Source organism: Bombina bombina, chromosome 7 (genome assembly GCF_027579735.1).
Source record: "Bombina bombina isolate aBomBom1 chromosome 7, aBomBom1.pri, whole genome shotgun sequence".
In the NCBI taxonomy this organism is placed as follows: domain Eukaryota; kingdom Metazoa; phylum Chordata; class Amphibia; order Anura; family Bombinatoridae; genus Bombina; species Bombina bombina.
In genome coordinates this window covers 152,127,516-152,155,146 of record NC_069505.1, presented here as the reverse complement: position 1 = coordinate 152,155,146, position 27,631 = coordinate 152,127,516, and the positions used below count along the sequence as shown (strand labels likewise).

Here is a 27,631-nt window from a genome sequence, read left to right as displayed (position 1 = left end):
CCTGCCACTTGGGTATAGGGTCCATACCCAGGTGATGGGGTTCAATGATATGGGATAATAGACAATATTTTTTTTCCTTTTTTACATATATTATGGATAGATCTCAGCTCTAAACTTATATAAACTTCTTGTATCGATCAGTTTTGATTCTAAATGAGACTCTTTGCTCTATATTAGGTGATATGGTGCTTGTAGTTTGACTGTTCCCCTAGATACCCAGCTCCATTCTAGCCCTCAGTCCTGTTCTTAAAATAATCATAGCATGTCTGTTAAATCCGCAAGCCTTTTACTCGGCATAACGCCTTTTTTACTGTTTCATAGGTCGATAGATTGATATGCCATATATTTCTACTCCAGAACATTCCTTTCCCAGTGTCATAACCCTAGTTTCATTTTACCACTGAAGAGTGGCTCCAAACTAAGCTATTTTGTTCCCAACAATTTATGGCTATAGGCTTGCACTCAATAAACCTATAGATAGAGAACTACGAAATATAAAGGCTACTATGGCATATATAAATATTTGTATAACTAATGTCTTTTTAGAATTCAGGTCAGTACACATGTTGCTTAGTTTTTATAATTCTATGCTTTTACTCCCACCCCCCCATTAAGTAAAGTACTCTGGGTACACAATTTTTCTCCTAGAGACTGAATTTGTGGTTGCCCTCAAAACATACCACATTTAATATACCCTATACCCTGTTGCAGCAATGATTAGAGTTAAGTCACTATTTCAGTAACATAGGGAAGATAATAGGTGAATGGGGATCATCTTGTTTGGCCACAATACAATCTTATTAAGGAGTTTTAAACTTCTGGATAAGTGACCCTTTCATTACCATTTATATTTACCCCATACACATATGTATATACCTTGATAACTTTGATTCCCTGCTATTTGATTTATTCAACTCTATGGGCGCCATGTACTAAGGCGTCAATTTTTTCGCACAGACCGTATCGAAATAACCCGCCGGCATTCGCACCATGCGGATGGCACTTCGTTACATGAATGTACTAAAAACCAAGCCGTAAAATTTCGCGTCTATTGTGTGTCGAAGACAATCAGATTATTGATAACTTTGAAGCTTCGTTCGGCGCGAAAGAGCAAAGTTAAGAAGCAGTCTGCGACCTGATTGGTTTAGTTCTTTACCCACGTGATGATCTAGGTGTCATAATCGCCAGACAAGCGGCAACGTCTGGCTGCTGACATGTATAAGAATGTGCATTTTCCCAGAAATCTTAGAATATTGTTTATTTACTTTTCGGTATTCACTTTGACAAGATGGCTTGCTCCGGAGATTCTGCTACTTCTAAGAAGACTCGCAACCCTAACTTCTCGCATCAACAGAATGTTGTACTTGTTGATCTAGTACTCGAATATTATGACAATATTTATGGTAGTCGAGTCAAGCAAACCCCAGGCGCTCGTAAGAAGATTAAGAAGACGACCATCAAAGCATCAATAACTTTGGTTAGGTGTCTCGAAAAAGCAGGCTGGCTGATGCCAATTATAACGCTAGACACAGCTTGGAATGAACCGGTGGCAAAAAAGTGTAAGGCTGCCAACAGTTTTAATAGTCCGGGTATGGCTTGTGAACGCACTGTCATTGGTTCAAGGTATTCTGCTATTTCATTGTAAAGTTGCATAATAGCTTCTCTGTCCAAACGGAATCTCTGGATAATCTCTTGATCAGAAATGCTTTCCAAACCCATACGTGGAAGGAAAACTCTAGGGCTCTAATTCTTCTACCTCTCCTTCTTTGCAAGTTGTTAACCGGTGCCTGTATAGCCCTTCTTCCTCGTAATTGAGTTAATCTGAAAAGAAACATGTGTAAAAGTGTCTCCATCTTCATTCACTGATCCAAAAACCAATAATGCTACAATAGTAGTCTAGTCCTTTCACTTAAGTACTTCTATCTGGCGTCAGGTTGATACCCCCTATAGTTTTCTATTGTATTCGCTACCTAAATGGTCGCGAAGCAAATCACGCAAAGTTACAGTGAAAGTTGGAGCGGGCGGATTAGTTGTAACATTCATAATTTCCGATTACAGCGAATTTACATGCGATCGAACATGTAGTAAGTGGAAAAAGGCTTCGGAACGATGAGTTGAGTAAAATTACGATCGCCGATGAAAATAGTGTTTTTTCGAGCAGATCGCAGATTGATACATACAAGAAGCAGATCGTGAGCGAATTTTGACGCGGAAATACAGACGGACGGTCACTTCGAAGCTTAGTACATGGCGCCCTATGCGTTTTATCTTGTCTTCTCTAAAATGTTGCAGCAAGTCTTCACCCCTTTCAGATATAAAATGTAAGAAGAAGGTCACTCCAGCCCAATGTATGAATCATCAGACCTTTATTGCTTCATGGTCTCAAAGTTAACAACAATGTTTCATACCTCTCACAGGAACTTAATCATGTCATGACTAAGGACCTGTGAGAGGTCTGAAACTTTGTTGTTCACTTTGAGACCATGAAGCAATAAAGGTCTGATGATTCATACATTGGGCTGGAGTGACCTTCTTCTTGCATTTTATACTGAGGAGTTGGCTGACTCTTTGCTCCGTACCCACTGCTGGTTGCTTTTCCCCACCTTGTTTGCACCCTTTCAGATATATATCTCATTTGAGACTGTCTTAACCTTTACAGTTTGGTTCTCCAAATTTCATAATATGATATCAGTATGTTAAGGCCAAAGTGAGGCTTATAGGTTTTTGGGAGAATTATTGTATTCTTTATAAATTAAAAAGACTGGAAAAAGTGAGGTATACTCTTTGTTTATAGCAATTACTCTGTGATGTAACAGATTCAAACGTACAATTGCTTACTTTTGTTTGATGTTCTTGGAAGTATTGTTTACTTTTATTGTACTATTGTATACCTCAATAAAATCCTTTAAAAAAATGGTCTGAGCCTGCAAAGAAATCAGATTGTCTTATCTGATCACCCTTTATGCACACAAAGGGGCCCATTTATTAAGTTCCGGATGGATTTTTTTAAAATATATACACAAATCAGATTATTGTAATAATTCAGTGTCACTTTTAAGTGTCTTAAAAAATAAAGCCGAACATCACACAACCATTATCTTTCTTCACATCTCTTAAAATGGTTTAAAATGGGAACCCATAAGTGAAAAAAAAACACTTAATGGATAAAATAATGCCAAAATTATTTAAAAACTACAGAACACTTAACATGTGATTATTTTATTTTCTAGCACTTGAAAAATTAAAATATTAAAGCTCAATACAAAATCCTGAGTAAACTGCTCGTTCAATCCGCAAAATGTTCTACTTAAAATTCTACAGTTGCTAAAAAAGTACTTGGCAGTTGTAAAAAGACACGCTGACCTAAATGCACAAAGAATGATTGAAAGAGGTAATATGCATTTCCTGACCCCCTGTTTTGTTCTACCCTCACTAATCCTTAAAGGGACATTGAGCCCAAATTTTTTCTTTTGTGATTCAGATAGAGCATGCAATTTTAAGCAACTTTCTAATTTACTCCTATTATCAATTTTTCTTCGTTCTCTTGCTATCTTTATTTGAAAAAGAATGCAGCTAAGCTTTTTCTTGGTTCAGAACTCTGGACAGCACTTTTTTATTGGTGGATTAATTTTTCCACCAATCAGCAAGAACAACCCAGGTTGTTCACCAAAAATGGGCCGGCATCTAAACTTACATTCTTGCATTTCAAATAAAGATATCAAGAGAATGAAGAAAATTTGATATCAGAAGTAAATTACAACATTGCTTAAAATTGCATGCTCTATCTGAATCACGAAAGAAAAAAATTGGGTTCAGTGTCCCTTTAACAAAGTTTGGAACCTATTTTTTAAACTACATTAAGCTACATTCTGCTTATATATTGCTGAAAAAATACCTACACTGATAAAGATTATTTGAAGTTAATAAATGCAACATTTTCTTTTTTCAAATCCCACTCCATATTTTTAGCTAGAAGCAAACTTAATTTAGTTAAGGGGGAAGGGTCCAGTGGCAGATGATTGAAGTCTTCCATTGACAATGGGTGTCTATTTAAAAACTCTCGCCTAGATTTAGAGTTCTGCGGCCAAAGGGGTGCGTTAGCTACGCGTGCTTTTTTCTGGCCGCACCTTTTAAATACCGCTGGTATTTAGAGTTTACAGAATGGCTGCGTTAGGCTCCAAAAAAGGAGCGTATAGCATATTTACCGCAACTTCAACTCTCAATACCAGCGGTGCTTACGGACGCGGCCAGCTTCAAAAACGTGCTTGTGCACGATTCCCCCATAGAAAAAAAAAAGGCTGTTTGAGCTGAAAAAAACCCTAACACCTGCAAAAAAGCCGCGTTCAGCTCCTAACGCAGCCCCATTGTTTGCTATGGGGAAACACTTCCTACATCTGCACCTAACACTCTAACATGTACCCCGAGTCTAAACACCCCTAACCTTACACTTATTAACCCCTATTCTGCCGCCCCCGCTATCGCTGACCCCTGCATATTTTTTTAACCCCTAATCTGCCGCTCCGTAAACCGCTGCTACTTACATTATCCCTATGTACCCCTAATCTGCTGCCCCTAACACCGCCGACCCCTATATTATATTTATTAACCCCTAATCTTCCCCCAACAATGTCGCCTCCACCTGCCTACACTTATTAACCCCTAATCTGCCGAGCGGACCGCACCGCTATTATAATAAAGTTATTAACCCCTAATCCGCCTCACTCCCGCCTCAATAACCCTACAATAAATAGTATTAACCCCTAATCTGCCCTCCCTAACATCGCCGACACCTAACTTCAAACATTAACCCCTAATCTGCCGACTGGAGCTCACCACTATTCTAATAAATGTATTAACCCCTAAAGCTAAGTCTAACCCTAACACTAACACCCCCCTAAGTTAAATATAATTTAAATCTAACGAAATAAATTAACTCTTATTAAATAAATTATTCCTATTTAAAGCTAAATACTTACCTGTAAAATAAATCCTAATATAGCTACAATATAAATTATAATTATATTATAGCTATTTTAGGATTTATATTTATTTTACAGGTAACTTTGTATTTATTTTAACCAGGTACAATAGCTATTAAATAGTTAAGAACTATTTAATAGCTAAAATAGTTAAAATAATTACAAATGTACCTGTAAAATAAATCCTAACCTAAATTACAATTAAACCTAACACTACACTATCAATAAATAAATTAAATAAAATACCTACAATTAAACCTAACACTTCACTATCAATAAATGAATTAAATACAATGCCTACAAATAACTAAAATTAAATAAACTAACTAAAGTACAAAAAATAAAAAAGAACTAAGTTACAAAAAATAAAAAAATATTTACAAACATTAGAAAAATATTACAACAATTTTAAACTAATTACACCTACTCTAAGCCCCCTAATAAAATAACAAAGACCCCCAAAATAAAAAATGCCCTACCCTATTCTAAATTAAAAAAGTTCAAAGCTCTTTTACCTTACCAGCCCTGAACAGGGCCCTTTGCGGGGCATGCCCCAAGAAATTCAGCTCTTTTGCCTGTAAAAAAACACATACAATACCCCCCCCCAACATTACAACCCACCACCCACATACCCCTAATCTAACCCAAACCCCCCTTAAATAAACCTAACACTATTTGTATTTAATTCATTTATTGATAGTGTAGTGTTAGGTTTAATTGTAGGTAATTGTAGGTATTTTATTTAATTTATTTATTGATAGTGTAGTGTTAGGTTTAATTGTAACTTAGGTTAAGATTTATTTTACAGGTAATTTTGTAAATATCTTAACTATTTAATAGCTATTGTACCTGGTTAAAATAAATACAAAGTTACCTGTAAAATAAATATAAATCCTAAAATAGCTATAATATAATTATAATTTATATTGTAGCTATATTAGGGTTTATTTTACAGGTAAGTATTTAGCTTTAAATAGGAATAATTTATTTAATAAGAGTTAATTTATTTCGTTAGATTTAAATTATATTTAACTTAGGGGGGTGTTAGGGTTAGACTTAGCTTTAGGGGTTAATCCATTTATTACAGTAGCGGCGAGATTCGGTCGGCATATTAGGGGTTAATAATTGAAGTTAGGTGTCGGCGATGTTAGGGAGGGCAGATTAGGGGTTAATACTATTTATTATAGGGTTATTGAGGCGGGAGTGAGGCGGATTAGGGTTAATAACTTTATTATAGTAGCGGTGCGGTCCGCTCGGCAGATTAGGGGTTAATAAATGTAGGCAGGTGGAGGCGACATTGAGGGGGGCAGATTAGGGGTTAATAAATATAATATAGGGGTCGGCGGTGTTAGGGGCAGCAGATTAGGGGTACATAAGGATAACGTAGGTAGCGGCGCTTTGCGGTCAGCAGATTAGGGGTTAATTATTGTAGGTAGCTGGCGGCGACGTTGTGGGGGGCAGGTTAGGGGTTAATAAATATAATATAGGGGTCGGCGGTGTTAGGGGCAGCAGATTAGGGTTACATAAGTATAACGTAGGTGGCGGTCGGCAGATTAGGGGTTAAAAAAATTTAATAGAGTGGCGGCGATGTGGGGGGACCTCGGTTTAGGTTTACATAGGTAGTTTATGGGTGTTAGTGTACATTAGAGCACAGTAGTTAAGAGCTTTATAAACCGGCGTTAGCCCAGAAAGCTCTTAACTACTGACTTTTTTCTGTGGCTGGAGTTTTTTGATTTCTAACGCTCACTTCAGCCACGATTCTAAATACCGGAGTTAGAAAGATCCCATTGAAAATATAGGATACGCAATTGACGTAAGGGGATCTGCGGTATGGAAAAGTCGCGGCTGAAAAGTGAGCGTTAGACCCTTTCCTGACTGACTCTAAATACCAGAGGGCGGTAAAAACCAGCGTTAGGAGCCTCTAACGCTGGTTTTGACGGCTACCGCCCAACTCTAAATCTAGGCCTCTATTTTTTATTGCGTCAATCTTGATGCATTTACTGGAATTATTATGCTCGCCAGACATTGCTGCCGCAAATCTACATACGACGGCCTTATTTATTAAAAAGTCTGTCAAAAATACGAATGTCAAGTACTGAGCGATGAGCATCGGACTGCTGATAAAGAAGAGTCATCTATGTTGCAGATATTCTGTTTTTTCCAATTTTGTTTATACCATTTAATTACTGTCCATGAACAAGCGCATTTCTCTAAAGCAAATCTTTTATTTTTCATCTGTTAATGTCTAACAAATAACTAGATTTATGCCTGAACAAACAATAATATCTCATATCAGAAAAAACTAATATATGATATTTCCAAATACATTAATGTGTATTTGTATTTCTATAAATCATGATATGCCTATCTCATATTTTTTTGTTTTTTAAAATGATTATTAATGCTAGAATTTGTACATATATCTTTGCACATACTTGTACTTGTGTATATATATATATATATATATATATATATATATATATGTGTGTGTTATGTAAAAAATATTTTGCAAACATATTTACATCCCCCTAAATTCCTTTTTTTGTTCTAAACAATGTTGTCTTTTATATCTCTGTGTTTATTTCTACCACTATATGTATATAGTGTAAATATATTATTATTCTTTGCATGAATAATTGCGAATATAACATGTAATCAGGGTATCATATGTATTTATTTGCAAATGGATATTTTAAGAGCAGGGTCAGTTTTCTCTCTGCACCTGTGTAACCCCTCCTGATTGCAGTCTAGTTTTAAATACCACCCCTACACAGGTGTTATAAAATGGGCTGGCATATAAAATGACATTTCAAGAGAAGGAAGAAAAACACTGAATAGCATGACAGTAAAGAGGTGATTTGAATTCCTGCTGTACATATCTGAATCATGACAGTTTAATGTTAGGTAAACTATTCCTTTGAGCTATCAGTTTAAGATTATATTGAATCAAACATCATTCAAATTTTAAAATCATTGTCTAAAATATTACTCTGTGTGTCCTAATCTCATCATCAATGTTTAACTTTAATACTAATTTCACATATACATACTTTCAAAGTATAATACACAATGTAACAAATGGTACTTACAAGTTTTAATGAGTGATCAATGACACAAGTATCGAGCAATTTGATTAGTTAGTGATAGTAGAAAATGTATATTTAAATCAGATTGGCTGATGTCATAAATCATGGGATTATGCATTTCCCAATCAAAAGTGGTGGAAACTTTCACTAGTTTGTGTGTTGTTTAGGAGTATTGCGTCAAATTTGGTGCGAAGTGGAGAGTGGTACATGCCTTAACATGGTGTAAATTGATTTATAAAAAAAAGAAGGAAGTTAGCTATATTATGTTATGTATTTATTTCATTTTATCTCTATATCTACTAGTGCACCAAATTTGGAGCAATACTTCGCACCAAGTTTAGAGCAATACTTTGCACCAAATTTGGAGCAATAATAGTGTCCCCTTGCTTTGTAATGAGAGACAAAGATTTAACATATTCCATAAGTAGTAATGTATTTATTTAATTTGTATGCCTATATCTACTAGTGAACCAAATTTGGAGCAATAATATTTTTTGATTTAAAAAAAGTATACAATTTTAATAAATTTTCTAATTTACTTTTATTATCTAATATGCTTCATTGTTTAACTGTAACTTAGTCTCGTATGTATCTTGATACAATTTGAGGATAATTACTAATTAAGATGTACAGCAGACTGTGATAAATCATACGCTAAGTCGAACTTAAGTATCCTTAAAGGTGTATAACTGGGGAATTAGCCTGAAATTGTGGACTTTATCTAAAATAGAATTATTATGTGATACGACAATTTTAAGACTAACAAATATACAATTATCAAATATATTCAAGACTATAAAGGTGTTACTAACACAAACGCATAAAAGTCATACTTTGTAGCCGGTATTTCAGATAAGGAGGCCGAATTATCAAATGTCTGTCGGACCTGATCTAACAGTGCAGATCAGGTCTGACAGACATCGCTGAATGCGGAGAGCAATACGCTCTCCGTATTCAGCATTGCACCAGCAGCCCACAAGAACTGCTGGTGCAACGCCGCCGCCAGCAGGGAGGTATCAATCAACCGATCGTACTCGATCAGGTTGAATTGTGGCTATATATATGCTCAGAGCAGGCGGACAGGGTTATGGAGCAGCGGTATTTAGACCGCTGCTTCAAAACTGCTGTTTCTGGCGAGTCTGAAGACTCGCCAGAAACACGGGCCTTCAAGCTCCATTCGAAGCTTGAGAAATGGGCCTCAAGGTCTCAGATTTACATGAAGCGGATGTTAACACATGTGTATATACACGTAAGTCCTGATACCCACTACCTATTAGACATTTAAAATAGCACTAGTGGCTTGAGTATTATTTAAAATCCAATACATGCAGTGGATGTAAGCGCATGTATATTGAATATGTAGAGATATTGAAACTCAGCAATCCACTATTTGTTAGACACCTTTGTAAATAGTGTTTAGGATATTATTCAAATGCAGATATAAGCACAAGTATATTGAACACTCGCATAAATGCTTATTCAGTAATACAATACTGGTTAAACATTTTAGGTAACCTTAGTGCTTTTAGGTATTGAGCTATCCTAAACATGCTGTGGATGTAAGCGCATGAAATCTGATCAAATACTGAAACACTAGCCTAGTAATCTATTCCAAAGTGGATATTTAAGGTAATAAGATTAAGATCACCCAAATTTATAAGCTATCTGACCAGTTAAGCTGTACATAAACTTATTGTACTAAACAACCTGAATCCTCAGTGACACTAATCATGTTACACAAGAAGTGTCATAAGACTATTGACAGCCATATATACCTTTCTATAAAGACTTGCTACAGTTAACTACACAATATTAGCATAGATACTGGGTATGAACTGAATATCTTTTGAATACTTGAAGGGTTAAGCTATCCAATATAGCAACTCCACATTAGGAGATATTAAAACATTATTTAAGCCACAGTAGTGAGTCTAACTGTAGCTCCCCAAGCTGTACCGTTAATATTAAAGTAACAGTACTGTCAATTGAAGGGCTATGATACAGTTTACCTATGTTATATAATTATCAACAGCTATAAGCTAATACTCTATTAACCATTAAACAACAAGAATGTTGTGATTATAGCTAACCTCTCCTAGAGCCCCTTAGGGCCAATATACTATTTTATCATAGATATATGGAACAATTTGATTTCACTATATACATCCTGACTATGGATTAACATCAACATCCTAGGCCAGGAGTGATATGTATTATTGTTAATGTTAACATATCTTGATCAAACTGTACAGTGCATTGATATTTTTGACCCTCAATCTCCCTGTGCTTTTAGAGTTGGGTTTTTTGTGTGTATGAGAATCAATTTATTTTAATCTTCCTAATAAAGGTTATATTTTAATTCAAGAATTCAAGCATTCCTCTTCCTCCCCCCCTTTCTAATCTGCCTCTCTTTAACAGCCATTTTAGGAAATTGAGTGCTACACAAGTGTACACTAGCATCAGTCTTAGGGGCCTATTTATCAAGACGTCAACCGCAAATACACTGGAATTCTGCAGCGTAATTGTGGAGAGCCTGATTCCCCTTATTTATCAAACCCTACAGACCGGTAAAATTTTGTGACATAACATACGATCCGCCGGTCAAAGTCCAACACAGATTGATGCTTACGTCATTACAGATGTTCCGAATGTAAATTCGGCACTGACTACTTTTGTAAGTTAACAAATTTCTACCAGGTACGCTCGGCACTATTCTGGCCCAGCGTACCTGGTTTTCAATCCGCCGCCCTGGAGGCGGCGGGTGCCATAGGAATCAATGGGAGTCTGAAAGCAGCGAAAGCTTATGTTCGCTGCTGCTCGATATCCCATTGATTCCTATGGGAAGTTACGTTTACACCTAACACCCTAATATGTACCCCGAGTCTAAACACCCCTAATCTGCCGCCCCCTACACCGCTGCCACCTACATTATACTTATTAACCCCTAAGCTGCCACCCCCAACACTGCCGCCACTGAAATTATGTTATTAACCCCTAATCTGCCATCCCCAACGTCGCCACCACTATATTAAATTTATTAACCCCTAAACCTAAGTCTAACCCTAACACCCTCTAACAAATCTAATTTAAATAAATATAAATAACATTACTATTATTACCTAAATAATTCCTATTTAAAACTAAATACTTATCTATAAAATAAACCCTAAGATAGCTACAATATAACTAATAGTTACATTGTATGTAGCTTAGGATTTATATTTATTTTACAGGCAAGTTGGTATTTATTTAACTAGGTAGAATAGTTATTAAATAGTTATTAATTATTTAATAACTACCTAGCTAAAATAAATACAAAAACATAATTTATGCTTACCTGATAAATTCCTTTCTTCTGTTGTGTGATCAGTCCACGGGTCATCATTACTTCTGGGATATAACTCCTCCCCAACAGGAAATGCAAGAGGATTCACCCAGCAGAGCTGCATATAGCTCCTCCCCTCTACGTCAGTCCCAGTCATTCGACCAAGAATCAACGAGAAAGGAGTAACCAAGGGTGAAGTGGTGACTGGAGTATAATTTAAAAGATATTTACCTGCCTTAAAACAGGGCGGGCCGTGGACTGATCACACAACAGAAGAAAGGAATTTATCAGGTAAGCATAAATTATGTTTTCTTCTGTTATGTGTGATCAGTCCACGGGTCATCATTACTTCTGGGATACCAATACCAAAGCAAAAGTACACGGATGACGGGAGGGATAGGCAGGCTCATTATACAGAAGGAACCACTGCCTGAAGAACCTTTCTCCCAAAAATAGCCTCCGAAGAAGCAAAAGTGTCAAATTTGTAAAATTTGGAAAAAGTATGAAGCGAAGACCAAGTTGCAGCCTTGCAAATCTGTTCAACAGAGGCCTCATTCTTAAAGGCCCAAGTGGAAGCCACAGCTCTAGTGGAGTGAGCTGTAATTCTTTCAGGAGGCTGCTGTCCAGCAGTCTCATAGGCTAAACGTATTATGCTACGAAGCCAAAAAGAGAGAGAGGTAGCAGAAGCTTTTTGACCTCTCCTCTGTCCAGAATAAACGACAAACAGGGAAGAAGTTTGGCGAAAATCTTTAGTTGCCTGCAAGTAGAACTTGAGGGCACGAACTACATCCAGATTGTGTAGAAGACGTTCCTTCTTTGAAGAAGGATTTGGACACAAGGATGGAACAACAATCTCTTGATTGATATTCCTGTTAGTGACTACCTTAGGTAAGAACCCAGGTTTAGTACGCAGAACTACCTTGTCTGAGTGAAAAATTAGATAAGGAGAATCGCAATGTAAGGCTGATAACTCAGAGACTCTTCGAGCCGAGGAAATAGCCATTAAAAACAGAACTTTCCAAGATAACAATTTTATATCAATGGAATGAAGGGGTTCAAACGGAACACCCTGTAAAACGTTAAGAACTAAGTTTAAACTCCATGGCGGAGCAACAGCTTTAAACACAGGCTTGATCCTAGCTAAAGCCTGACAAAAGGCCTGGACGTCTGGATTTTCTGACAGACGCCTGTGTAACAAGATGGACAGAGCTGAAATCTGTCCCTTTAATGAACTAGCTGATAGACCCTTTTCTAAACCTTCTTGTAGAAAGGACAATATCCTAGCGATCCTAACCTTACTCCAGGAGTAACCTTTGGATTCGCACCAGTATAGGTATTTTCGCCATATTTTATGGTAAATCCTTCTGGTAACAGGCTTCCTAGCCTGTATCAGGGTATCAATAACCGACTCAGAAAAACCACGTTTTGATAAAATCAAGCGTTCAATTTCCAAGCAGTCAGCTTCAGAGAAGTTAGATTTTGATGTTTGAATGGACCCTGAATCAGAAGGTCCTGTCTTAGAGGTAGAGACCAAGGCGGACAGGATGACATGTCCACTAGATCTGCATACCAAGTCCTGCGTGGCCATGCAGGCGCTATTAGAATCACTGATGCTCTCTCCTGTTTGATTTTGGCAATCAATCGAGGAAGCAGCGGGAAGGGTGGAAACACATAAGCCATCCCGAAGTTCCAAGGTGCTGTCAAAGCATCTATCAGAACCGCTCCCGGATCCCTGGATCTGGACCCGTAGAGAGGAAGTTTGGCGTTCTGGCGAGACGCCATGAGATCTATCTCTGGTTTGCCCCAACGTCGAAGTATTTGGGCAAAGACCTCCGGATGAAGTTCCCACTCCCCCGGATGAAAAGTCTGGCGACTCAAGAAATCCGCCTCCCAGTTCTCCACTCCCGGGATGTGGATTGCTGACAGGTGGCAAGAGTGAGACTCTGCCCAGCGAATTATCTTTGATACTTCCATCATTGCTAGGGAGCTTCTTGTCCCTCCCTGATGGTTGATGTAAGCTACAGTCGTGATGTTGTCCGACTGAAACCTGATGAACCCCCGAGTTGTTAATTGGGGCCAGGCCAGAAGGGCATTGAGAACTGCTCTCAATTCCAGGATGTTTATTGGAAGGAGACTCTCCTCCTGATTCCATAGTCCCTGAGCCTTCAGAGAATTCCAGACAGCACCCCAACCTAGTAGGCTGGCGTCTGTTGTTACAATTGTCCAGTCTGGCCTGCTGAATGGCATCCCCCTGGACAGGTGTGGCCGATAAAGCCACCATAGAAGAGAATTTCTGGTCTCTTGATTCAGATTCAGAGTAGGGGACAAATCTGAGTAATCCCCATTCCACTGACTTAGCATGCACAATTGCAGCGGTCTGAGGTGTAGGCGTGCAAAAGGTACTATGTCCATTGCCGCTACCATTAAGCCGATCACCTCCATGCATTGAGCTACTGACGGGTGTTGAATGGAATGAAGGACACGGCATGCATTTTGAAGCTTTGTTAACCTGTCTTCTGTCAGGTAAATCTTCATTTCTACAGAATCTATAAGAGTCCCCAAGAATGGAACTCTTGTGAGAGGAAAAAGAGAACTCTTCTTTTCGTTCACTTTCCATCCATGCGACCTTAGAAATGCCAGAACTAACTCTGTATGAGACTTGGCAGTTTGAAAGCTTGAAGCTTGTATTAGAATGTCGTCTAGGTACGGAGCTACCGAAATCCCTCGCGGTCTTAGTACCGCCAGAAGGGCACCCAGAACCTTTGTGAAGATTCTTGGAGCCGTAGCCAATCCGAATGGAAGAGCTACAAACTGGTAGTGCCTGTCTAAGAAGGCAAACCTTAGATACCGGTGATGATCTTTGTGAATCGGTATGTGAAGGTAAGCATCTTTTAAATCCACTGTGGTCATGTACTGACCCTTTTGGATCATGGGTAAGATTGTCCGAATAGTTTCCATTTTGAACGATGGAACTCTTAGGAATTTGTTTAGAATCTTTAAATCTAAGATTGGCCTGAAAGTTCCCTCTTTTTTGGGAACCACAAACAGGTTTGAGTAGAACCCTTGTCCTTGTTCCGACCGCGGAACCGGATGGATCACTCCCATTAATAACAGATCTTGTACACAGCGTAGAAACGCTTCTTTCTTTATCTGGTTTGTTGACAACCTTGACAGATGAAATCTCCCTCTTGGGGGAGATAATTTGAAGTCTAGAAGGTATCCCTGAGATATGATCTCTAGCGCCCAGGGATCCTGAACATCTCTTGCCCAGGCCTGGGCGAAGAGAGAAAGTCTGCCCCCCACTAGATCCGGTCCCGGATCGGGGGCTCTCGGTTCATGCTGTCTTTGGGGCAGCAGCAGGTTTCCTGGCCTGCTTGCTCTTGTTCCAGGACTGGTTAGGCTTCCAGCCTTGCCTGTAACGAGCAACAGCTCCCTCCTGTTTTGGTGCAGTGGAGGTTGATGCTGCTCCTGTTTTGAAATTCCGAAAGGGACGAAAATTAGACTGTCTAGCCTTAGCTTTGGCTTTGTCTTGAGGTAGGGCGTGGCCCTTACCTCCTGTAATGTCAGCGATAATTTCTTTCAAACCGGGCCCAAATAAAGACTGCCCCTTGAAAGGTATATTAAGTAATTTGGACTTAGAAGTAACATCAGCTGACCAGGATTTTAGCCACAGCGCCCTACGTGCCTGTATGGCGAATCCTGAGTTCTTAGCCGTAAGTTTGGTTAAATGTACTACGGCCTCCGAAATGAATGAATTAGCTAGTTTAAGGACTCTAAGCCTGTCCGTAATGTCGTCTAGCGTAGATGAACTAAGGTTCTCTTCCAGAGACTCAATCCAAAATGCTGCCGCAGCCGTAATCGGCGCGATACATGCAAGGGGTTGCAATATAAAACCTTGTTGAACAAACATTTTCTTAAGGTAACCCTCTAATTTTTTATCCATTGGATCTGAAAAAGCACAGCTATCCTCCACCGGGATAGTGGTACGCTTAGCTAAAGTAGAAACTGCTCCCTCCACCTTAGGGACCGTTTGCCATAAGTCCCGAGTGGTGGTGTCTATTGGAAACATCTTTCTAAATATTGGAGGGGGTGAGAACGGCACACCGGGTCTATCCCACTCCTTAGTAACAATTTCAGTTAGTCTCTTAGGTATAGGAAAAACGTCAGTACTCGCCGGTACCGCAAAGTATTTATCCAACCTACACAGTTTCTCTGGTATTGCAACGGTGTTACAATCATTGAGAGCTGCTAAGACCTCCCCTAGTAATACACGGAGGTTCTCCAATTTAAATTTAAAATTTGAAATATCTGAATCCAATCTGTTTGGATCAGAAGCGTCACCTACAGAATGAAGCTCTCCGTCCTCATGCTCTGCAAGCTGTGACGCAGTATCAGACATGGCCCTAGTATTGTCAGCGCACTCTGTTCTCACCCCAGAGTGATCACGCTTGCCTCTTAGTTCTGGTAATTTAGACAAAACTTCAGTCATAACAGTAGCCATATCTTGTAATGTTATCTGTAATGGCCGCCCAGATGTACTAGGCGCCATAATATCACGCACCTCCCGGGCGGGAGATGCAGGTACTGCCGCGTGAGGCGAGTTAGTCGGCATAACTCTCCCCTCGCTGTTTGGTGAAATTTGTTCAAATTGTACAGATTGACTTTTATTTAAAGTAGCATCAATACAGTTAGTACATAAATTTCTATTGGGCTCCACCTTGGCATTGGAACAAATGACACAGATATCTTCCTCTGAGTCAGACATGTTTAACACACTAGCAATAAACTTGCAACTTGGTTATAATCTATTTTAGCAAAAACGTACTGTGCCTCAAAGAGGAACTAAACGATTAAATGACAGTTGAAATAATGAACTGAAAAAACAGTTATAGCATCAAACTTTAAACAACACAACTTTTAGCAAAGGTTTGTTCCCATTAGAAAAATAACAATAATTAAATTTGACATAAAAATTACAGAGCAACGTTTTTATTCACAGTCAATATAAAATTCTCACAGCTCTGCTGAGAGAATCTACCTCCCTCTAAAGAAGTTTGAAGACCCCTGAGATCTGTCAGAGATGAACCGGATCATGCAGGAAATATAAGAGTAACTGACTGGAATTTTTTGATGCGTAGCAAAGAGCGCCAAAAACGGCCCCTCCCCCTCACACACAGCAGTGAAGAGAAACGAAACTGTCATAATTAAAACCAAACAACTGCCAAGTGGAAAATAATGCCCAAATATTTATTCACTCAGTACCTCAGAGATGTAAACGATTCTACATTCCAGCAAAAACGTTTAACATGATAAATACTTATTAAAAGGATTAGTGACTTTTAACAGAGTAGTTCCGGTGAAATACCATCCCCAGAATACTGAAGTGTATACATACATGTCATTATAACGGTATGGCAGGATTTTCTCATCAATTCCATTCAGAAAATAAAAACTGCTACATACCTCAATGCAGATTCATCTGCCCGCTGTCCCCCTGATCTGAAGCTTTTACCTCCCTCAGATGGCCGAGAACAGCAATATGATCTTAACTACTCCGGTTAAAATCATAGTAAAAAACTCTGGTAGATTCTTCCTCAAACTCTGCCAGAGAAGTAATAACACGCTCCGGTGCTATTGTAAAATAACAAACTTTTGATTGAAGTCATAAAAACTAAGTATAATCACCATAGTCCTCTCACACATCCTATCTAGTCGTTGGGTGCAAGAGAATGACTGGGACTGACGTAGAGGGGAGGAGCTATATGCAGCTCTGCTGGGTGAATCCTCTTGCATTTCCTGTTGGGGAGGAGTTATATCCCAGAAGTAATGATGACCCGTGGACTGATCACACATAACAGAAGAAAGTTACAATAACACCTAACACTACACTACAATTAAATACAATTAAATAAATTACATACCATTAACTAAATTATATACAATTATCTAAAGTACAAAACCCCCCACTAAATTACAGAAAATAATAAACAAATTACAGAAATTTAAACTAATTACTCTAATTAACTAATCTAAGAGCTCTATTAAAATAAAAAGCCCCCCCCCCCAAAATAAAAAAAAACCTAGCCTAAACTAAACTACCAATAGCCCTTAAAAGGGCCTTTTGCAGGGCATTGCCCCAAAGTAATCAGCTCTTTTACCTGTAAAAAAAAAAATACAAACAACCATCCCAACAGTAAAACCCACCACCCACACAACCAACCCCCCCAAAAAAATTCTAACTAAAGCTCCCCATTGCCCTGAAAAGGGCATTTGGATGGACATTGCCTTTAAAATGGCAGTTAGATCTTTTGCAGGCCCAAAGCCCTAACCTAAAAATAAAACCCACCCAATACACCCTTAAAAAAAACCTAACACTAACCCCCTGAAGATTGACTTACCGGGAGACGTCTTCATCCAAGCCGGGCAGAAGTGGTCCTCCAGAGAGGCAGAAGTCTTCATCCAAGCCGGGCAGAAGTGGTCCTGCAGACGGCAGAAGTCTTCATCCAGATGGCATCTTCTATCTTCATCCATCTGGTGTGGAGCGGGTCCATCTTCAAGACATCCGACGTGGGCCGACGACTACCCGACGATTGAAGGCTTACCTATAGGGTGCTGTGGAGCCACCCTAATCCTGATTCTTCTTCGCAGAGCCCAGGGCCACCCTATTAGGAGGTTTAGCATGTGCTAAGCTACCTATTAGCAAGGCCTGGGTTCTGTGACAAAGAGTCATGATTAGCATGGCTCTTCAGTGTGCTAAAGGAAAATATTTAACGCTATTCAGTAATATTTAACGCTATTCAGTAAGAAAGATTCAGCCATGCAAACCTCTAATTTAAATTTTGTATCTGTGGTAACTGGCAGGTTTGCAGAAGAAATGTTGAAGTTTCTAGTAGATTTTCAAATAAAACAACAGGCTAACAAAGTGTCAGCTCACTGAACAACTTGATTTTAACTGCATCTAAACTAGTGTGAAGAAGTTAAAGACACTATAATTACTTCTATTTCAGAAGCATTTTATAGGAGCAGGTGAAAATATATGGGAGAGTCTGCTATTTTGATAGATATTTAACTGTAGCCTTTATCATGTATACCTGTTTGGGCCACTGATGTAGAATAAGAAAACACATAAAAATATCTGCAACCTAAAGCTTAATCTACATAAGATTATTTTTCACTAATACACAACTATATTATGTTATATATCAAAACAAATAATAAAAGAGAAGCATTCCTCCCTTACACAAAATATGAATACAAATAAAAAATCTTCTTATTGTTTGCCCACATGCCTATATATCTTCTCATTGCCTCTGGAGGGCTTTAGTGGTGAAGGAGAAAGTACTGGAGTGTATAGTATGCACAGGCATCTAAAGCACAACTTCAATAAAGAAATCATGAACTGTACTAAACACAAACCGGAAAGCCTGAGGGTTATAATAAAATTCAAGCTAGTAAAAGACACCCTTGAGTTTTAAAAAATCACAAATGTGATTTTAGCCAAAGCAGCTTGTTTCAGCTATAAGCAATCCCAGTGTGAAACCACTGTCCTAATTTACACTGAAAAACATTGTGTAGCTTAAGAAAAGCATTAAAAACACGTTTATCTTGGAGACAACTAATCATTATAAATAAATTGCTCTAATGGTGCACTGATAAAGTAAGTGGAATAAGCAGAACTGGTCTTTAAGCAGATCTAATTTAACAATAAAAGTGCCTAATGTATATTTACATTTGATACACACGTCTTCTTTTGCTAAATCATCCTTCAATATGTGAACTTTTTGTTTTTGCTTTGCATGCATCCAGTTTTATCTCAACTTTTGTCTTAGTGATATTTTTCAAAAATAATTTGGCTTTAACTGAAACAAATCTCATTATAATGTTCTATATTTTCAGGATATAGGAACATTTTTGTAACAAAAGTCCTATTTCTACGAAAAAATCCTTTGAAAGGTGAATAGTCATAAACCATAATTTCTGTAAAAAAATTAAAAAAGTGAAATAACTTAATTTACGGAGCTTGATAAATCGGCCACCAATTATTAGAAACGACATTGAAGAACTAGAAAATATATAGTCCATATAAAGAGCTGGCAGGGGTCATATTTTTAAAATATATTAAAATATATAAATATTTTATGCACCAACTTTTTTTAAAATACCATATTTACTGTTAGAGCAAAGATGGTTTGGAACTAATGAAGTAGGGGCTACTAATAAAAAAGATGGCATTCAAAAAGGATTAGCTCTGTTGTTTTGTTTTTTTTAAACATCTTTATTTTTGTTTGTCACCACAGAAATAAATAATAAGGAGGAAGCAAAAACATTCTTTATAGAGAATAACTTAGTGTTACCAACACATAATGCACGTATAGCTGACGCTAGTAAGCAGTCACAGGTAGCCTCGCGATACCATAAAAATCTATAGATATGAGTTAGCTAGGTTATGCTTCCTAGGTTTCTAATGTTTGATACAAGAGAAGATAAACATTTCTCTTTATGTTACAATAGGGATATACATATGCTGGTTTGTGTACAGAGTGATTTTAATTGTCTTTGTGGGATCCGTTGGGATAGATGCCACGGAACCACTGTTGAGTTTATTTTTAATTTATTGTCCTTCCCTCCCTCCCCCTCTCTCTAATACAATATTTTACAGAGTAAAATAAGTAGGTAGCATTAATCTAAAACCACAGTATGCTTAACTTAGTGTCATGGAATGTGGGGGGGGGTCACCTCCCAATTAAAAGGAAAAATATTATTAAACTACTTAAAAAACAAAAAGGATATTATGTTCTTACAAGAACTTCATTTGAAAGCACAGGAAATTGAAAAACTTAAAGTTAAGTGGGTAAAAGAATTATTGCTACCCCATGTGATAAGCGTAGTTGTGGAGTGGGCATTTTGTTCCATAAAGACCTGGAATATGAGATAATTAAAAATGAACTTGACCCGGAAGGTCGCTATATCATTATACAGATTTGCATAGATAAGTGTACCTGGTCTTTCTGTAATATATATGGACCCAATAAATATGATAAAATCTTTTGGGGCAAGATCCAGAAAAAACTGTTTCCTTTCCGAGGGCAAAATTTAATAATCATGGGTGACTTTAACATGACTCTAAATTTGGTTGTGGATAGATTTAGACAAGATAACTTGAATATATATAGTCAAGAATCCAAAATGTTTGGAAAGTTTTTGAAGATGCTGGACGTTGAAGATATCTGGAGATTACAACACCCAGATGAGCGCAGCTTTACCTGCGAGTCCAGAACATTTAAAAACTCTTCTCGAATAGATCTATTTTTAATTTACAGAGTGTTACTAAAACGTTATATGGACGCTACAATTAATGAGATTCTTCTTTCAGACCACCCGATTATAGCTCTAAGGATAAAATCCAGAAAAGTAGGGCCTTGTAAAAATGTTTGTTTTCCAAAATATATGAGTAATAACAGTAAGTTTTGTAATTGGTTAACAAATACCTGGAGAACCTTTTTAAAGAATAATCTCACCTATACAAATAAACCTGAGATTTTATGGGAAACAGGAAAAGCTAGCAAATCAACTTAAAAATGCATATAACTCTTACCTTTCGTCTCCTTGTAGAATTACATGGGATAGACATTCTAAGGCAAGGAAGGAAAGAGAAATCCTTCTAAAACAGAAATGGGCTATGGAAGATATAAAAAACAGGGCAGTGTTTCAAGGTCCTCAGGGTATTTCTGCGGGGTATCTGGCAAAACTCTTTACAACTAAAAGAAATAAGAATTTAATCCCGTGCATTAGGGAAGGAGACAAACTGTATTCACATGCCTCAGAAGTTAGACAAGCTTTTTTTAGGTATTATCAAAAACTCAGCTGAAGTAATTGATGAAGTCTAAAAAAAAAATTTTGGCAAAATATTAAAGTCCCTAGAATTGCAATAGAGGAACTTAATACCATTAATCAAAGATTATATGAAGGGGAAATCAATAGGGCAATAAAAAAGTTAAAAAATAGCAAAGCACCAGGCCCGGATGGGCTCCCAGCTGAATTTTATAAATGTATTAGACAGGATGTAGTTGCCACGCTGGGAAACTTATATATTGAGTATTATGTCAATAATAATAAACAGTCAAAATATTTTGCCGATTCAATTGTTACGTTGGTCCATAAGAAAGGTAAAAACCGGGAAGAACTAGGGTCATATAGACCGATATCTCTACTAAATGTAGATTACAAAATATTGATGGCAATAATGGCAGAAAGGTTAAAAAAAGTTCTTGGAGAGGTCATTCATCCTGACCAGACAGGTTTCATGCCAGGCAGGAATGTGGTTAGAAACATTAGACGTATACTGGTAACCCTAGATTATTACTATAATAAATTTCGGGGAAGTAAGAATCAATTTAAAGGAGACTTGGCTCTTTTAGCATTAGATGCAGAGAAAGCTTTTGACGCTATTACATGGGATCATCTATTTACCACACTTGATAAATTTGGCCTACAAGGTAATTTTCTCAAATTAACCAAAGCTATCTACAATAACCCCAGATCACAACTTCTAGTGAATTCAGAATTATCCCAATACATAACACTCAATAAAGGGACGAGACAAGGCTACCCACTATCGTCACTTTTATTTAATATTTCTCTTGAACCACTGGCAATTTTTTTAAGACAGGAATTATCAGGTATTCGAATCTGTAAACATAACATAAAAATTTCACTATACGCAGATGATTTAATAGTGTTCTTATATAATACCACAGAAAGCATACCAAAATGTTTAAATATAATAGGTGCCTATAGTAAATTTTCTGGGTACAGAGTGAATATGAAAAAATCAGAGATACTTTGGATTAAAAAAAAATAACAAGAGTTATATTAAACATGGCTTCCCTGAGGTACAACAGCTAAGGTATCTCGACATAAATATATGTAAAAACCCGAATGACTGGTATAAGATCAATTATGAAGATATAATTGAGAAATTACCCCAAGTTTTAGAAAAATGGAGCATGTATAAATTATCATTATCGGCAAAAATAATGGTAGTTAAAACAATAATCTTTCCTAAATTTTTGTTTTTACTTCAAAATCTACCCTTATTTGTAGTAAAGGCAGACCTATATAAGTATAACAAAATAATAACAAAATTCTTATGGAATAATGGTAAACCAAGGCTGGCAAGACATAAGTTGGTTCAGCGTAGAAAAGATGGAGGCTTGGCCCTCCCTTGTCTTAAAATGTACAATTTAGTAGCATTGGTTAAATTCACAGTAGACTGGCTGGTTGAAGAGGAATATGTAACATATTACAATCTTGAATCCAAGATAATCTCCCCATTTGACCTCAAGGCAGTGCTACATGTGGACAAAAAATTCTGTAGCCTCTTAAATTGCCAATATCATATTTCAAAATTTTGCCCTATAATAGGTATGCCTGACTTTACGCCAGGCATACAAGATCCGGTTTACAAAATTTGGAAAGAGAAAGGGTTAACAAAATGGTTTCAGTTAAAGCAAGAAGGTACACCACATATACAATCCTTTCTAGATATGGCAAATAAGTTTCAACTGCAGCATAAAAATTTCTATGCCTACCTACAGAGTAGGAGTTATTTTCATCGTTTAGGTCAACTATTCGGGTCAGAGTGGGACTGGAAAGAGATAGAAATTGAACTAAAACTGTATAAAGCTGGGAAGAGATCCATCTCAATTTGGTATAGTATGTTAAGTATCAAATCTGGGACAGCCCAGGTGGAAAATATTACACTTTATATGCACAAGTTTTTCCCACAAACGCAGATACAAGAGGTTAAAAAATGTTTTATGAACCTGGAATCCGCTACAACAGTATGTAGCTGGAGAGAGTCACAATGTAAATTGTTAAATAATTATTATTTAACTCCTGATAAAATGAATAAATGGACAGATAGGACATCGCCCTGTAAATGTTATAAATGTAGAGCTGAGAAAGCTGATATCATACACTGTCTGTGGTCTTGCCCCAAGATTTCACAATACTGGGGTAAAATCAACTACTGGCTCAATAAATTTTTAAGGACCAGAATATCTCTCACCGCAGTTAATGTTTTTTTGTTATATGATGAAGGTGATTATAAACCAGATAAATTCTTATTAACTTGGCTATTGTGGTTGCTCGCAATGTAATTTTTAAAAACTGGAAATCTGTGGAAGAGCCCAGTCTGAAAGAGTTTATAAATGACAATTGAACTACTTAATATTAAACCATATTCGGAGAAGAGGCTTAAAGATTTTTTTTCTAAATGGTTAAATTTAATTAGGGAAAGGCCTTTAACTGCCCAAAAACAACTTATATCACCTTTACAAAACTCTCCTGAATTTATGTTACTCCTACTAAAAAAAGTTCTCCCCCAAAAAAGGGGTTGGGTACATCAATAGTAACAAAGACGTGAGATTCTGGGTTTATAGGGAGATAATCTATTAGGAGTGGGGGGGGAGGGGGCGGATATTATAATTTTTTTTTTTTTTCTTCCTGCTCTTAAGGGCCGTGCCCCTGAAAAAGAGATGGGATATTGCTTTGTTTTATGTTTCGTTATATCTTAATAAGGTCTCGAAAGTTAGTTAAATGGTCTAAACTGTTATATGGATAAGAATGTTTATTTACATCCTTATGTTTTCTTTCAAAAATAGACTAGGATGCAGGGTTATGAATCAATTTTTCATACCCACAGCTTGAACATCCATATAGTTCAGAAAGTGAGATGACTGTTTATTTGAGCATTTTACCCACATATGGTAATTCACTGGTTTTGTTTCATGTTGTTTTTTGGTCTTGATGTAATGTACACCATTTTTTTTTTCTTCTTGAAAAAAAAAAATATATATAAATATTTTATGCACCAACTTTTTTTAAAATATCATATTTACTGTTAGAGCAAAGATGGTTTGGAACTAATGAAGTAGGGGCTACTAATAAAAAAGATGGCATTCAAAAAGGATTAGCTCTGTTTTTTGTTTTGTTTTTTTTTAAACATCTTTATTTTTGTTTGTCACCACAGAAAATACAATTCCATCCAGAACAGTAAATAACAAGCTTGTTCTATCATAACAATAGATATATACTATTCTGTAATCTTCTCTCCTTCCTCTTCCGTGTTTTTTGAGGCTGTTAGTCCCATAATCTTGATTTAATCATTACGATGAGGAGTGTCTTAGAAAAAGGTTAATCAATTCTGTAGTAGACATTTTTCTTTTCTTTTCAACTTACTTAGCACCTAACTAGATCAATACATATTCTAGGTGAAAATCAAACCTAAACATTAACATAAAAATTAAATTGTTTTCTCCATTCTGTTTTCCTTTTATGTCTCCCTGGGGTTCTTATATCCATTAACTACTCTAACTCCCATTCTCCCCCCAATTGTGCATTAAGCATGTATTCCGTGTTTTTAAAGGGTGCAATGATTATACTGTGGGTATTTCTGGGCAGAGTGTGACTAAATGGTTCCCATTTCGTCATTAATGTTTTTACCCTCTTCAATATGTCTCCCATGCCATCAGATTGCTCAACAAATAATTGCTTGAGCATTGCTTGCTTTAGCTGTTGAACAGCAGATGGGTTCCTTTTCAACCAGTTCAGAAATATCAAATTTCTGGCTATTAATATTATATTGTAGATGCAAAGCTTTGTGTGTTTTGGTATTTTTTTTATATTTGAGAGTAAAATGTTTTGAAGAGTAAATTTTGTGCTGATAGTCACTACCTTTGTGTTTATCCAATACTCCAATATTTTTCAAAATCTAACTAAGTGTGGGCAATTCCATATCATGTGTAGTATGTCTGCCTCAACTGCATTACATTTAGGACAATGGTTTTCCCTGTCTACTCTCCAGTGTTGGTATTTTTTAGGTTAAACATAAATTTCTTGTGATTCTCTCATTTCTGACGCTAGAGTAGTTATTTTTACTTTTTGTATACTTTTGTGAAAACTTTTTCTGGCACATCTTCTCCTAATAAGTGTACCCAGATATCTATAATCTTATCTAAGCATTTGTGTTAATTGGTTTTAAAAGTGTTTTGTATACAGGTGAGATTGATGTGCTACCTTTCTTTACCCAGTCTATGATTTGAAGGATCTGAGTGTTATCAGAAAGGGGTTCTTCTTTTGTTAGGGCATATAGATAATGTCTCACTTGCAGGTAGGCATAGTGGTGTGTTTTTGGTAGTTCAAAGGTGCATTTCTAGCACCCAGTGTTTTAATAAACTCTGCTTTAATTTTGGGTCTGTGAATTTCATTTGGTTAGTTAACCAATCTGTGACAAACTTACTTTGAGCTGCCCGATTATATAATTCAAAGTTTGGTAATGTCAAACCTCCCATCTCTCTTAATGCCGTGAGCTTTGAGTGTTTTTTTTTGTTCCATACAAAGCTCAGAACCATTTATGTGATCAACTTAAGACCTGATTTTTTAAGTAATCCTGGCACCGTCTGGGAATAAATATAAGAACTTGGGAAAATATATCTTTTTTTATAAGGCCTATTCTCCCCGATAGAATGGCAACTGAGACCATCCTTTAATTAAATTATGCAGCTTTTTGAATAAGGATGTGTAGTTTATGGTGTACCACTTATGAGGGTCTGTTTGTAGGGTTATACCTAGATATTTGAAACTGTCCTCCACTATTTAAAAATCAAAACCTGGAATAGTTTTCTCACCTTGGGAAAAGAGCCAAACTAATTCAATTTTCTCTGTATTAATCTTATAACCCAATATCTGGCTAAATTTAATAATCAGGTCCATTACCTTTGGAATATTTTTTGGGGGTCTGGGACATACAGCACCATATCATCTGTGAACAGGAAGACATGTAAGGTAGCTTCTCCTATTCTCAAACCTTCTAGCTGCTGTCTAATTTTACACGCCAATGGCTCTATGGCTATGTCAAATAATAGAGTTGAAAGGGGGCAACCTTGGCGTGTACCTCTCCGAAGCAAAAAGGGTGGAGTACATGTCCCGTTAAGAATCCCATGGTATTTTATATGTTAATAAGTGCTTGAGTAAATGAGCATTTGATTCCTACCCTTTCCAATGTGGTAAATAAATGGTTCCATAGAAACTTATCAAAGGCTTTTCCCGCATCTATAAGTAATAGTGCTGGCTCTTTGTGTTTAGTGATGTTAGCTAGTAGTTTTCCAAATTGGTAAAACTTGGCTAGTGTCTTGGATTGTGAGTGTTTGGTTTGCTGTTGTATGTAATTGTCTCTGGTTGTTTTAATGTCTTTGTATTTGAGTCTATTTTGTAGTGTGGGATTTCTAAGATATCTGTTCCTGACAGATTAAAATTCGTTTTAGGAGAATATCCATTTTTGCTTTACATTTTTTTTTTTAGACCCGTGGCGTACAAGGTTATGACTCCACTTAAGACAGCATTTGCTGTTTCCCAGAACAGTAGGGGCTGATTTACATGTGTCTCATTAAGAGATTTATATGCCTGCCACTCCACTAATATATGCCTATAGAAATTAGGATCTTTATATAAATAAGTTGGAAATATCCATTTATTGTCTCTCTTCTGTACTCGACCCACCTGGAGTTTCAGGGATATTGGGGCATGATCCGAAATAGTAATTGGGTCTATTGTAGTCTCTAAACTTCTGGGGGTAAGACTAGTTGTTGTAAGGAAATAATCTATTTGTGATAAGGTGTCTTTTGCAAGTGACATACATGTGTAGTCTCCATGTTCTGTATATGTGGATCTCCAAATATCTTGTAAGGATTTCATGAATGTGCAAATTATTAGTGATTCTTTCTTAGAATTTTTAATAACCTGAGGTCTGATATGCGTTGTCTCAGGGTTGTGAAATCTATCCGCCCATGACTGTGGTGCAATATCATAGTCTCCACCAACAATAAGGGGTTGAGAAGTAAACTGCAGTATCTTGGATTGTTTACTCTGCCAAAACACTTGCTTTTGAGTTTGTGGGCCATAAACTCCCATCAGCGTGAAGGGTAATTCTTGTACCTCTAATTGTAACATGATAAATCTACCTAGCAGATAAATAAGTGATTTTACAATAGAATATGTCAGATATTCCCTAATTAAAACTGCCACCCCCTGGCCCTTTTCTGTTCAAATAATGTAAATATGGCCTCTCCTACCCAATTTTGTTTTAGTTTCTGGTATTCAAATTTGGAGAGATGTGCGATTGCAATATCTGTTTTTTAAATATGTAAATAGCGCAAGACTGTTCTGCGCTTTTGAGGTGA

At 37.0% G+C, this 27,631-nt stretch overlaps 1 protein-coding gene across 1 annotated transcript in view; it reads right to left on the bottom strand.

Moving 5' to 3' along the window:
* Positions 1 to 27,631, bottom strand: part of LUZP2 (leucine zipper protein 2) — a 1,349,153-nt gene that overhangs the window by 1,126,593 nt on the left and 194,929 nt on the right.